General features: G+C 41.7%; 1 non-coding gene across 1 annotated transcript; it reads right to left on the bottom strand.

Moving 5' to 3' along the window:
• Positions 1–7,331: 7,331 nt before the first annotated feature.
• On the bottom strand, positions 7,332–7,437 carry LOC147938029 (small nucleolar RNA R71). The gene has a single exon (XR_015567522.1). It is a non-coding gene; the product is annotated as a small nucleolar RNA R71 (small nucleolar RNA).
• Positions 7,438–11,682: the final 4,245 nt, after the last annotated feature.

The raw sequence follows: 11,682 nt of genomic DNA, 5'->3' as shown, positions 1-11,682 counted from the left end.
TTCGATCGGTCTAGGTTTGGCCGCGTCGCCTGGCCGAGTGTGTCTTCCCGCCTTGGTCATCTGAACTCCATCGGCCATGGCTTGGCCGCGTGTGGTAGCCGCGTGTCTTCGATCGGTCTAGGTTTGGCCGCGTGTGGTGGCCGCGTGTGTGTTTGCACCTTAGCACACTCAAACTCCATCGGTTGAACTTTGGCCGGGTGGGGAAGTCGCGTGGCTTTGACCGGGGAGCTCTTGACCGAGTGGGATGGCCGCGTGTGTCTTCGCACCTTCACCTTTCCATCTCCACTCTTCTTTGCATTAAAACAAGCCCAAATGCTCCAAATGTGTAGAGATCACTCCAAGAACCTGAAAGATAACAAACTAAATGCAATTGCTCCTAAAACAACCTAGAATGCCAAGATTATGCAACAAAACCATGTAAGAACAAAGCTTAAAACTCAACAAAAACACAAGATATCAATTCCTAAACTCCTTATTTACTCTTTTAATTTCTATTGCATATTATTCAGAATGATGATTTGTGTTTCATTGAATATGTCTGAGTAGTTTGCTTGTTAGGTTCAAGGTTTTTTACAGGGTTTTTATGAATTATTAGATCGGTTTATTTATGGTTCATTATCTTTCTAGATCTTCATCATAGGTTGTTCTTCATATTAATTCTTGATTGATCACCAAGAATGAATAACCTTGGAAAATAACTTGATATGATAATATAATTGATTTTCCTGATAAAATCTTTTGATGCGCAAAATTACGTTTTACAAAGAGATTTGATTTTGTAATTTTGTGAACAATCTAAACTTGTTATTAAAGCTGATTTTTAACTTTCAATTTTACAAAGAGATTTGGATTTTATGGTTTTAAATTTATATAATATTTGCAGTGAGAACTGATTTATTTTACAAAAGAGTTTAGAGTTCTAGATCTGATCTTTATTGCTTGAATCCTATTTATTTGTTGATTTAATAATTTGTAATTTCCTGAGAAATTCCCTAGACCTAGCTTTTTAATCCATTGATTTTTCACAAGCTTTTATTTAAATATTTTGCATTGCGTTGATTTTAATTCAAATTATTCTGTTTAGCTTAACCATAAAACTCTATAATTTATTGTGTAGATTTGAGTCCTTGTGGAATTTGACCCCTAAGTATTACAGTGATCACTTAATTTGAGAGAGTAGCTCTAGGGTTTAATTTGAGCATATCAAATTTTGGCGCCGTTGCCGGGGCTCTTTGATCTACCATTAGATTTGAGTTTTAATTTCGTCTAAATTTTTCTTTTTCTTTTCTACTAACACACTTTTGTTTCTCTTCTCTTTGTGTGTTTCAGGTGCATGCCTCCTAGGCCTAACACCAGAAACAATAAGACTGGTCCAACTTTGAAGCTTTCAAACCAAGACTTGATCAGGACCATTGCTGACTACAACCAGACTGATCTTATGTATGAAAACCGGTCTGCTATTGTTCCTCCTCCTTTCCAAAGGAATAATTTTGAGTTGAAGCCTGATTACTTTCAACTGGTTGGGCAGAGACCATTCTCTAACCTGCCCAATGAGAAGCCTTTGGAGCACATTGAGCACTTTGAGGATCTTGTGACCAGTATCAAGGCCAATGGAGTGACTGAGGATTACATATACTACAAGCTATTTCCTTACTCACTTGCAGGAGAGGCATCTCAGTGGGTGAAGCAGTTGCCAGCTGGATCATTGACAAATTGGCATGACATCAAGGTCGCTTTCCTCAACTACTTTTATGATGATGCGATGTCAGATGAGTTGAGAGTCAAGCTATCTTCTTTCAAGCAAAGACCAGATGAAGCTTTCAAAACAACTTGGGTGAGATTTAACGCTTATCAGTGGGACTGTCCACACCATGGTTTCTCAAGGGTTCAGTTGCTAAGTATTTTCTTCAGAGGATGTGACTGGGAGTATCAGTTAGTATTGGATGCTGCAAATCATGGGAATTTGAAAACAAGATTTCCAGAAGATGCTGAAGGTTTGATTGAGAACTTGGCTTCTAGCAATAGTACTAAGAGATCTGATGCTAAAAGAAAGTGATTGCATGGAGGGTTTGATTCAAACCAGTTAGCTTCAGTCAATGCTAACCTTGATTCAGTGCACAATCTCCTTCTGGGTAAGAAAGATGTTCATTTTGCTGCTGAAGTTGAGACATATGAGCCAGAACCTGGACAAGGACACCATGAGGAAGAGGATGCGAACTACGTCAATGGGAATCAGGGACAGCGGTTTGGAAATCAGCAAGATAGCAGACTTTACAGTGGAAACAGTAAGCGTAGCAACTTTCAAGGGAACTCTTCAGACTACACTCCTAAGCCTGACTTTCATAAGCAGCAACAAGTGAGCAACTTCACAAGGACTGATGGGAATTCTTCCTAATAGTCCCCTCCTTCTAAATCAGCTGAGACTAGTAAGAAGCTAGAGCAACTTTTGCAAGATCAGGAGCAATTAACTGTGACATTCAACGGGAAGCTTGCTAATGTCTACACAGAGCTGAATGGCAAGTTTGAAGCTTTGAACATACATGTCAAAAATCTAGAAAATCAGGTTGCACAGACTGCTGAGTCTGTGAAAAGGCAAGAGGGGTATCTTCCTGCAAGAACTGAATCAAATCCTAAACACTCTTGCAACGCAGTGACTTTGAGAAGCGGTAAACAACTACATTCAGTGCCTAAGAAGCTTCAGTCAGATGGTTTGCAGAAGTTGATAGATGAAGGCGAAGAAGATGAAGTCTCGGCTGAGCCAACATCGACCGATGCAAAGGAGCATCGATCGATACTCAATTCACTCGAAGTTTTGGACAAAACTCCATCAGATGGCATCGATCGAAACCACTTGAGGAGCATCGATCGACACCCTTATGCATCCGAAACTGACATCAGCAAGTCTTCTACACCAGTTGCTGAAAGAGTCTACACACCTAAAGTTCCATTCCCCAAGAATCTAAGGAAGTCTAAGCAAGAGCTAGATGATGCTAAATGCAAGGCCATGATGGATAAGCTTATTATTGAGCTACCTTTGCTTGATGCTGTTAGGACTTTTCCAATGCTTAGGAGATATGTCAAGAGGATAGTAACCAAAGATTTGAATACTGAGCAGGGAGTTATGATGATATCAGCTCAAGTCAGTGCTATAATCCACAACAAGATCAAAGAAAAACTTCCTGATCCAGGGATCTTAATTTGTTCTTGATTGTAATATCTTCACTGATAGATTTGCTAGATCTTTGTCTGATCTTGATTCTAGTGTCAACTTAATGCCAAGATCAGTAGCACTCAGCCTGGGAATGACAGACTTCAAGCCTACCAAGATCACTCTTATCCTTGCTGACCGGTCCGTTCGAATTTCAGATGGTGTTCTGGAAGATGTTCCTATCAAGATTGGTTATGCTTGATACCTACTGATTTTGTGGTGTTAAAGTATGAAGAGGAACCAAGGACCCTCTTATTCTGGAAAGATCATTCTTAGCCACTGCTAGGGCCATTATTGATGTCAAGAAAGGACAGATTGGTCTTAATGTTGGTGATCTGCAAATGCCTTTTGACATGGACAAGCTGGTTAAGAGGCCAACCATTGATGGTCAAACATTTGATGTGGACACATTGTCTAACCTTGCTGAAGAGATATTCCAGGAGCTGCATCCAGAGGATCCACTAGAGAGAGTATTGGTTGCTTATGCTGAAGAGGTTGAACATCTAGATGACATTACTGCTGGGTATGTCAAGCTATTTGATGGTAATGAGAAAGTTAAACAGTTTGTTGCTCAAGAGGAATTGGTTGGTACTTCTGCACAAGCAGAGAAATCTTCAGATTGGAGTTTTGACAAAGCTCCAAAGCTTGATCTCAAGCCACTTCCTACATGATTAAGGTATGCATTTCTAGGTGGGAAATCTTCTTATTATGTCATTGTTAATGCTTCCTTAAACAATGCAGAGCTCACTTTATTGCTAGGCAAGCTGCGCAAATTTCGCAAAGCTCTTGGCTATTCTCTTGATGATATTGCAGGAATTTCATCGGATTCATCTTGAGGAGGGAGCTAAGAAATCTATTGAGCATTAGAGGAGGCTGAATCCAAATTTGCAAGATGTTGTCAAGAAAGAGATCATGAAGTTCCTGAATGCTGGGATCATCTATCCAATATCTGTAGCAATTGGGTTAGTCCGGTACATGTTGTTCCCAAGAAGGGTGGAGTCACAGTGGTGAAGAATGATAAGAATGAGCTGATCCCTACAAGGACAATTACTGGTCATCGAATATACATAGACTATAGGAAGCTGAATGCCGCAACAAGGAAAGATCACTTCCCGCTTCCTTTTATTGATTAGATGCTGGAGAGGTTAGCTAATCACCCATACTACTGCTTTTTGGATGGGTATTTGATAACTCTCTAATTTACATGTTTTTAGCATCCTTTTTTGTCCATATTTTGCATTGTTTATACCCTTACCTTAGCATTTTTAGGTCATTAACAGTAGGAATTCACTTTTAGGCTATTTAGGGTGTTGCATTCTTGCATTTGCATACTTTGGATGAAAACAAGTGCTTTATAGCCTATAATGGGGAGAAACAAGGACAAATCCGAGCATGTACTCGAAGGAGCCATCGAGCTGGAAGAACAGTCCGAACCCCAACACAATCGAGGAGGATCCAAAAGCAGGAAGAGGATCCAAGAGCAGGAAGAACAATCCGAAGATCTACCCGAGGAGTAATCCGACCTTATCCTCGTGTACCCCATCGAGTAAACTCTCGGGCAGGACAGGGAAGCTAGGTCAAAGGGGTTTCTGATATGTCTATATTTTGCCTCTCCTTAGCATATATTTATCATGCATTTAGGTAGGATAACTCATTAGTTTGCATCATTTTCTAGTCCTTTCTATACACTTTGCATGTTTAGGTAGTTCTTGCATCATCCTTGCATAGATTGTGCATTTTGGAGTATTTCAGGTATTTAGGAGACGTTGAAAGCTCATCTCTCAACTCATCCGCTGCACAACACTCCCGGAACCGTCTCTCGAGCCAATCTCACAACACTTCCAGGAAGCGTCAACCGAGCCATCTCCAGGCAGCGTCAACCGAGCCATCCGTTCGAGCCGTTCCACTCGAGTGGGATTTAGCTTTCGACGTCTTCATCAAAGTTGTAGGGAATGGAGTTATCTTTCCAACACCGTTTATTTGAAGTCAATAGGAGGTGTGGTGAAAGAGTTATCATCGTTTTAGTGGATGCGTATACACCACGCTAGAGCCACTCTCACTCACCACGCACTCCAGCTTGTTTGATCGAGCTATGCTCCCCCGCCACGCACTCCAACTTGTCTGATCGAGCCATGCTCCCCCGTCACGCACTCCAGCTTGTCTGATCGAGCCATGCTGCCCCGCCACGCACTCCAGCTTGATTGATCGAGCCATGCTCCCTTGCCATGCACTCCAGCTTGTCTGATCGAGCCATGCTCCCCCGCAACGCACTCCAGCTTGTCTGATCAAGCCATGCTCCTCAACCGTCCGTCTGAGCCATGATGACATTGCATTCCATTCGACGTGCACGGACTCGATCGCACATGTCGGGAAGAAAGACGTTTGGTTTCACACGCTTCAGGAGATTACCGAACCAACGCTTTACCTTGTCGTTTTAAGTTTTAGGGCTTTCCATGTTGGACTACTATATATACATTTTGTTAAGTCTTTGCTGAGACATTTGATCTTTTATCTCGTTTTCGTTCCCAGAAGGTTTCTGAACCTAGCCACCAATACGTTCTGAGACTTGTATTCCAATATCTTTGAGATTTATTCAGATTTTGCATTTGATTCCTTCTACAAAGTTGTTCATCTTATTTTTATCTACCTAGTAATGCTTGTCTCAATGTTTTCTGTGTTTGCATCCTTGATGATGATTTTCGGATCTGAGTAGTGTGGTAGTTCTTGAGGATGGGATATATTAGGTGGATGATCTTAGGATGTAGAGTGTTTAAGCGTTGATTGTACGATTCCCTTCTGGACTAGAGTTATAATTACTAGTTTCTCTCTGATTAATTGGAACTAGGTTTTAGATATTTCCGCACCCAAAAGTTGTTTGATGAAATGTCTGACCAACTAGTGCCAGAGACTTACGTTCCTAGCTTAAGAGATTAGTTGTCTAGGATGTTTGTTGACGTGAATGAAATTGTTTTTCATGCCATGCTTGATCATGTTTCTCTAGCGAGAGCTAGGTTTGGAAGTGATTGAGTTTGAATAGCTTCTGTCAAGAGATTAGATTAGCTAAGAAGTTATGTTCATTGTTTAGGGATAGTTTGCTTGTGGCATGTTAACACTCTATAGACTAGGATGCTCCACCGACATCAATTACTCCCATCCTTAGGACCTCTTTCTTCCTGTTTTTTATTACATTCCTGAGACTGTTTCGTTTCTTGCTTTTTAGTTCATGCTTAGACTCGTTTATGTTTTTATTCATTTTCGATTCTTGTCATACATTATCGTTTCTAGTTCTGTGATTCATTTCCATTTTGTATTGTCATCATTCTAGGACTGTCAGACAAACACTCTCTTTGAATTGGCTTGACTTGTGATTTCTTGATTGCATCTCAATTGTTAGTAAAGTTTCCCAACTGGATTGACACCTTAAGTATTACAACTGCATAAGGTTAATTGAACCTGCTAGGATACATACAAAAAGCCTACTATCAATTTGGCGCCTTTGCCATTTGGGATTCTGTTTGCTACATTTAAGATTTCAAGTTTTGCAAGATTAAGTTCTGTTACACAATCAATCTAAGTACTAACTTGTTTTGGTTGTCTGCTTCTTTGTTTTGCATCTTAGGTACCTATTGATTGCAACCTTGCATGCACACCAGATCAAGAGGCCATCAGAATCTCCTTCATGTTATCGATGAAATCAATCGGTTGCAACGACCACGACAAGCTCGTCAACTCACTGATCATCCCGCACCAGTTACTATGGAACAACAGAATGAACCAAATCCGAGACCGCGAAACATTGGTGCTGAGGATGCACCGAACACTCACACTCAGCGTGCTGGAATCGTCCCTCCCGCTGTGCAAAACAACAACTTCGAAATCAAAAGTGGTCTTATCTCCATGATCCAAGGAAACAAGTTCCAAGGATTGCCTATGGAGGATCCACTCGACCACTTGGACGAGTTCGACCGCCTGTGCAGTCTCACCAAATTGCGCCTCTTCCCATTCTCCCTGGGAGACAAGTCTCATCAATGGGAGAAAAACCTTCCCAAGGGATCAATAACCACTTGGGATGGTTGTAAGAAAGCATTCTTGGCCAAGTTTTTCTCCAACTCCAGAACAGCACATCTCAGGAATGAGATTTCCAGCTTCAATCAGAAGAGCTCAGAATCATTCTATGAAGCATGAGAGCGTTTCAAGGGTTACCATAGCCAGTGTCCACACCATGGTTTCAGCAAGGAGTTACTGCTGAGCACTCTCTACCGTGGTGTACTACCAAAGATACGTATGCTGCTTGACACTGCTTCTAACGGTTATTTCTTGAACAAAGACGTTGAGGAAGGATGACAACTGGTTAAGAATCTCGCTCAGTCTGACGGCAACTACAATGAGGACTATGACTGCACAGTTCGCGGTGACGCTGGGTCTGAGGAGAAGTACAAGAAAGACCTCAAGAATGTCAACGAGAAGCTTGACCGTATCTTGCTAAACCAGCAGAGGAGCGTCCACTTTGTATCTGAGGATGACCCTTTCCAAGTTCCAGATGGGGAGGGCGAGCAGACTGAGGAGATCAGCTATGTTCAGAATCAGGGTGGATACAACAAAGGTTAGAACCCCTACAAGATGAACCCCAATTTGTCTTACCAAAGTACCAATGTTGCTAATCCACAAAATCAGGTATACCCGCCTCAACAACAACAACAAGGTCAACAAAAACCTTTTGTGTCTTACAATCCGGGATTCGCTCCAAAACAACAGTTCCAGCAGGGTTACCAAACCCCCTCAGGACCACCGCCAGGATTCCGTCCTCAACCAGTTCAGCCTACTCCAGCTCCAGATCAAGAAATGAAGCAGATGATGCAACAACTTCTTCAGGGCCAAGCTAGCGGTTCCATGGATACTGTAAAGAAATTCGCTGACCTTAGTCAGAGGATGGAATGTTCCTACAATGATCTGAACGCCAAATTTGAAGCTCTAAATTCGAAAATAAGGTATATGGAAGGTCAATCTGCTTCTACATCTGCACCAAAGTCTGGCCACTTCCGAGGAAAAGCTGTTCAGAACCCCAAGGAGTTTGCAAACGCAATTACGCTGAGAAATGGTAAAACATTGCCTCTCAGGCAAGGAGTCCCAGACGTCACTGCAGACAGTGAGGAATTAGATGGGGAGGGTTTTGTTCAGGATGATGTTCAGATGGAGAACTTAGTCGAAGCAGTCAAAGATCCAATCAAGCCAGTGAAGCAGTCCGAACCTGAAGCTGTTAAGGAACCTGTTGTTCCTGATGACAAACCCGCGAGATTCATCCCTCCACCGCACAAGCCTCCTCTACCATTTCTAGTGAGGTTTAAGAAGCAGCTTACTGAGAAATACAAAGCCTTGTTCGAAAAAGAAGTTAAGGAGATTGAGTTTAGGATGCCATTGCTGGATGCTTTCGCACTTGTTCCTCACTACCAGAAATTCCTCAAGGATTTAGTGATGGAGAGGTACTAAGTCTTATGTGTAGTGCAATCATCCAGAAAAAGATTGTACCCAAGAAGCTCAAAGATCCTGGATCATTCACTCTACCTTGCTCCCTTGGATCTATGTCTTTTGATAGGTGTCTATGTGATCTTGGCGCTTCAATTAATCTAATGCCACTCTATGTTGCTACGAGGTTGGGTTTTACAAGGTACAAGGGTTGCGACATCTCTCTCATCCTTGTAGATAGATCAGTGAGACTTCCAAATGGTATTTTAGAAGAATTACCCGTCAGGATCAGAGACGTGGAAGTGCCAACCGACTTCGTGGTTCTGGAGATGGATGAAGAACCGAAAGATCCTCTGATCTTAGGAAGACCGTTCCTGGCAACTGCCGGAGCCATCATTGATGTCAGAAATGGCAAGATTGATCTCAATCTGGGCGACGACTGATGTTCATATATTTTACCTTGTTTTCCCTTAGTTTATTCACATCTTTTGCATCTTTTTCTATCCATTTAGACCATTATTGTGTAGCTTTAGCACTAATCATGTATTAGGGTTTAGTTGCATTGCATTTGCATCTTTTCATGCATAAACAGGTGATTTTGGAGCTCAAGGAGCATGGAAGCAATGGAGAAGAGATGTGAAGCAATCTTGAGGAGGAAACAAGGGAGTTAAGGCTGAAGAACCAAGGTCCAAAGTACAACTCGACCGCACACTCGACCAGACACTCGACCGTGTGCTGAGGAGGACTCGACCGAGTGGAGATTGCACGTGAGGAGCCAGCTCGACCCCTAGCTCGACCGAGCACAGGTCGAGTTGACCGAGCCGTTGACCGCTTTGACTTTTCTATTTTTAGGGCTTCCACTTCCCCACTATATAAGACCTTGTACCTGCAGCCACCAAAGCGTCCAGACTTTTAGATATTCCCAAAAACCTAGTTTTTACCTTTTTTAGCATTATTCCTTTTGCATTTTATTAGATTTTGTACTTCTTTAAGAAAACTCTTAGATTCTTCAATATTGTTGGTTCAATAACTTTCTTAATATTGAGAATTTGAGTTTCATCCTTTGATTAATATTAAAGATCTCAGTTTTATCTTTCTAATAATGCAAGTTTCAATATTTTCTGGGTTTTTGATTTATTTCATCATGTCTTGTTGTGAGTAGTCATATTAGGATCTTGAGGATGGGTTAGGAAGGATTCATCTTGTGGTTTATGTGATTTGGTCAAGCTTGATTGTTGTAGATCTCTTCTAGGCTAGATGTTCTTAAGGCTGATCTTGAACTGAGAGGTTAGGATCTGATCTCAAGCTCCTTAGCATCACACCAATGTTTAAGGAGCATAGATAAGGCTAGATCTAGAGCTTACCATTAGGCTTGCTAAGAGATTAGAGGTCTTATTTGGTTTGAGATGTATTGCTTAATGCCTGCTTGTGTAGATTCTTTACTGTGTGAGAACAAGTCTAGAATTGTATAGGTTTGATTGTTTCTTGACCATGAGAGTGGGAGAAACTTGTCTTAGATTTATATGTCTAGAGGTTAGCTCAAAGTTTGCTTGAGTTTTGTTGACCAAGTTAGATGACCACAATGACTAGTTCTTCTCATGAAACCATCCTCAGGAACCTTCTTTGTTTATTGATTTCTAAGTCTTAATCTTGTAGCTTGCTTGTTGTTTGATTGGTTTTAGTGTTGGTCTGTTTTTGTTGTGTTGCTCTGTTTTCCGGATTGAACTAGATCGACCACCCACTCGACCTACACTCGGTCGAGTGCTTGCTCGAGTTCATCCCCAGAACTCTGGTTTATGATTTGTGCTTGTCTTGTTTCATTCCTGTTTCATTCCAGTTGCATACATTTAGCTTTCAGTTTATTAATTGTCTTGCATTAGTTCATTAGTAGTAGTTTCTATTTCTGTTCTTGCTTCATTACAGTTTCAATCATTCAGTTTCATTTGCATTTAGTTCTTGGTTCTTGTAGTTTACTTTCTGCATCTTTACATTTCCATCTTAGGATTGTTAGTGACAAACAATCATTACATTTGTCTTAACTTAGATTCATATGCACATCTTATCTGTTCACAAACACTCATTTAGGATTGATACCTCTTGTACTGCAATAGCATAAAGGGGAATTGAAACACCCATCCATCATTCCATTCATATATCATCTTTGCATACATCCACCATCATCACCACAAACATAAGAAATACTTGTTTCAATTTGGCGATGTTGCCCATTTGAGTGTGTTTTGTGACATTTAGGATCCATATTAGTCTAAGATTAAGTTCGTTTTTACACTTGAATCTTCTGTTGTTGGGTTGAAGTTCCATTTGAGGTACTAGCTCGACCATCAGCTCGACCACAACTCGACCGAGTCGTGATCGAGCACCCGGTCGAGTCAGACGCCGGATCTAAGTAGACACCGCTTCCCAGTCGACTCAACCATCCACTCGAGCCTGTGCTTGACCGTGTGTCTGTTCGAGTCAGTAACCATGTTTCAAGGCAGTGAGTTCTATTATGCACCCATGCACCAGCAACAAGGTTTCCAGACTCAATGGTGTCCCACTCCAATGTTTCAGACCTACCAAGCCCAAGAACATGACTTAAGAGCTATGATGCAACAATTATTGCTTGGGCAAGCCAATCAGCAGATTGAGGCAGCAAGGCAGTTTGGAGAGCTGAACCAAACATTGGATTCTTATGCTCATGACCTGAGTAACCAGCTTGAGAGTCTGACCTCTTCATTTCAGTGCATGGAGAGCTCCATTTCTTCTACTTCAGCTCCTAATCCACACCAACTTCCTGAACAAGCTATTCCATACCCAAGGGAGATCACTGTTAAAGCTATCCATCTCCATGAGGAATATGTCACTGAGGACAGTGAGGTTCAAGGTGGGGAGGGTTGGTCACTAATTGAAGCCCAGAGTGAAGGTTTTACTCAGCAGACTGAGGCAGAGAAACCACTCGACCAGGTGCTCGACCACACACACGATCGAGTACATGATCGAGTGACTGATCG

This window comes from Camelina sativa, chromosome 9 (assembly GCF_030686135.1).
Source record: "Camelina sativa cultivar CO46 ecotype springtype chromosome 9, ASM3068613v1".
Lineage (NCBI taxonomy): Eukaryota > Viridiplantae > Streptophyta > Magnoliopsida > Brassicales > Brassicaceae > Camelina > Camelina sativa.
The sequence above is the reverse complement of the archived record's forward strand: the minus strand, read 5'-3'. Positions and strand labels throughout refer to the sequence as shown.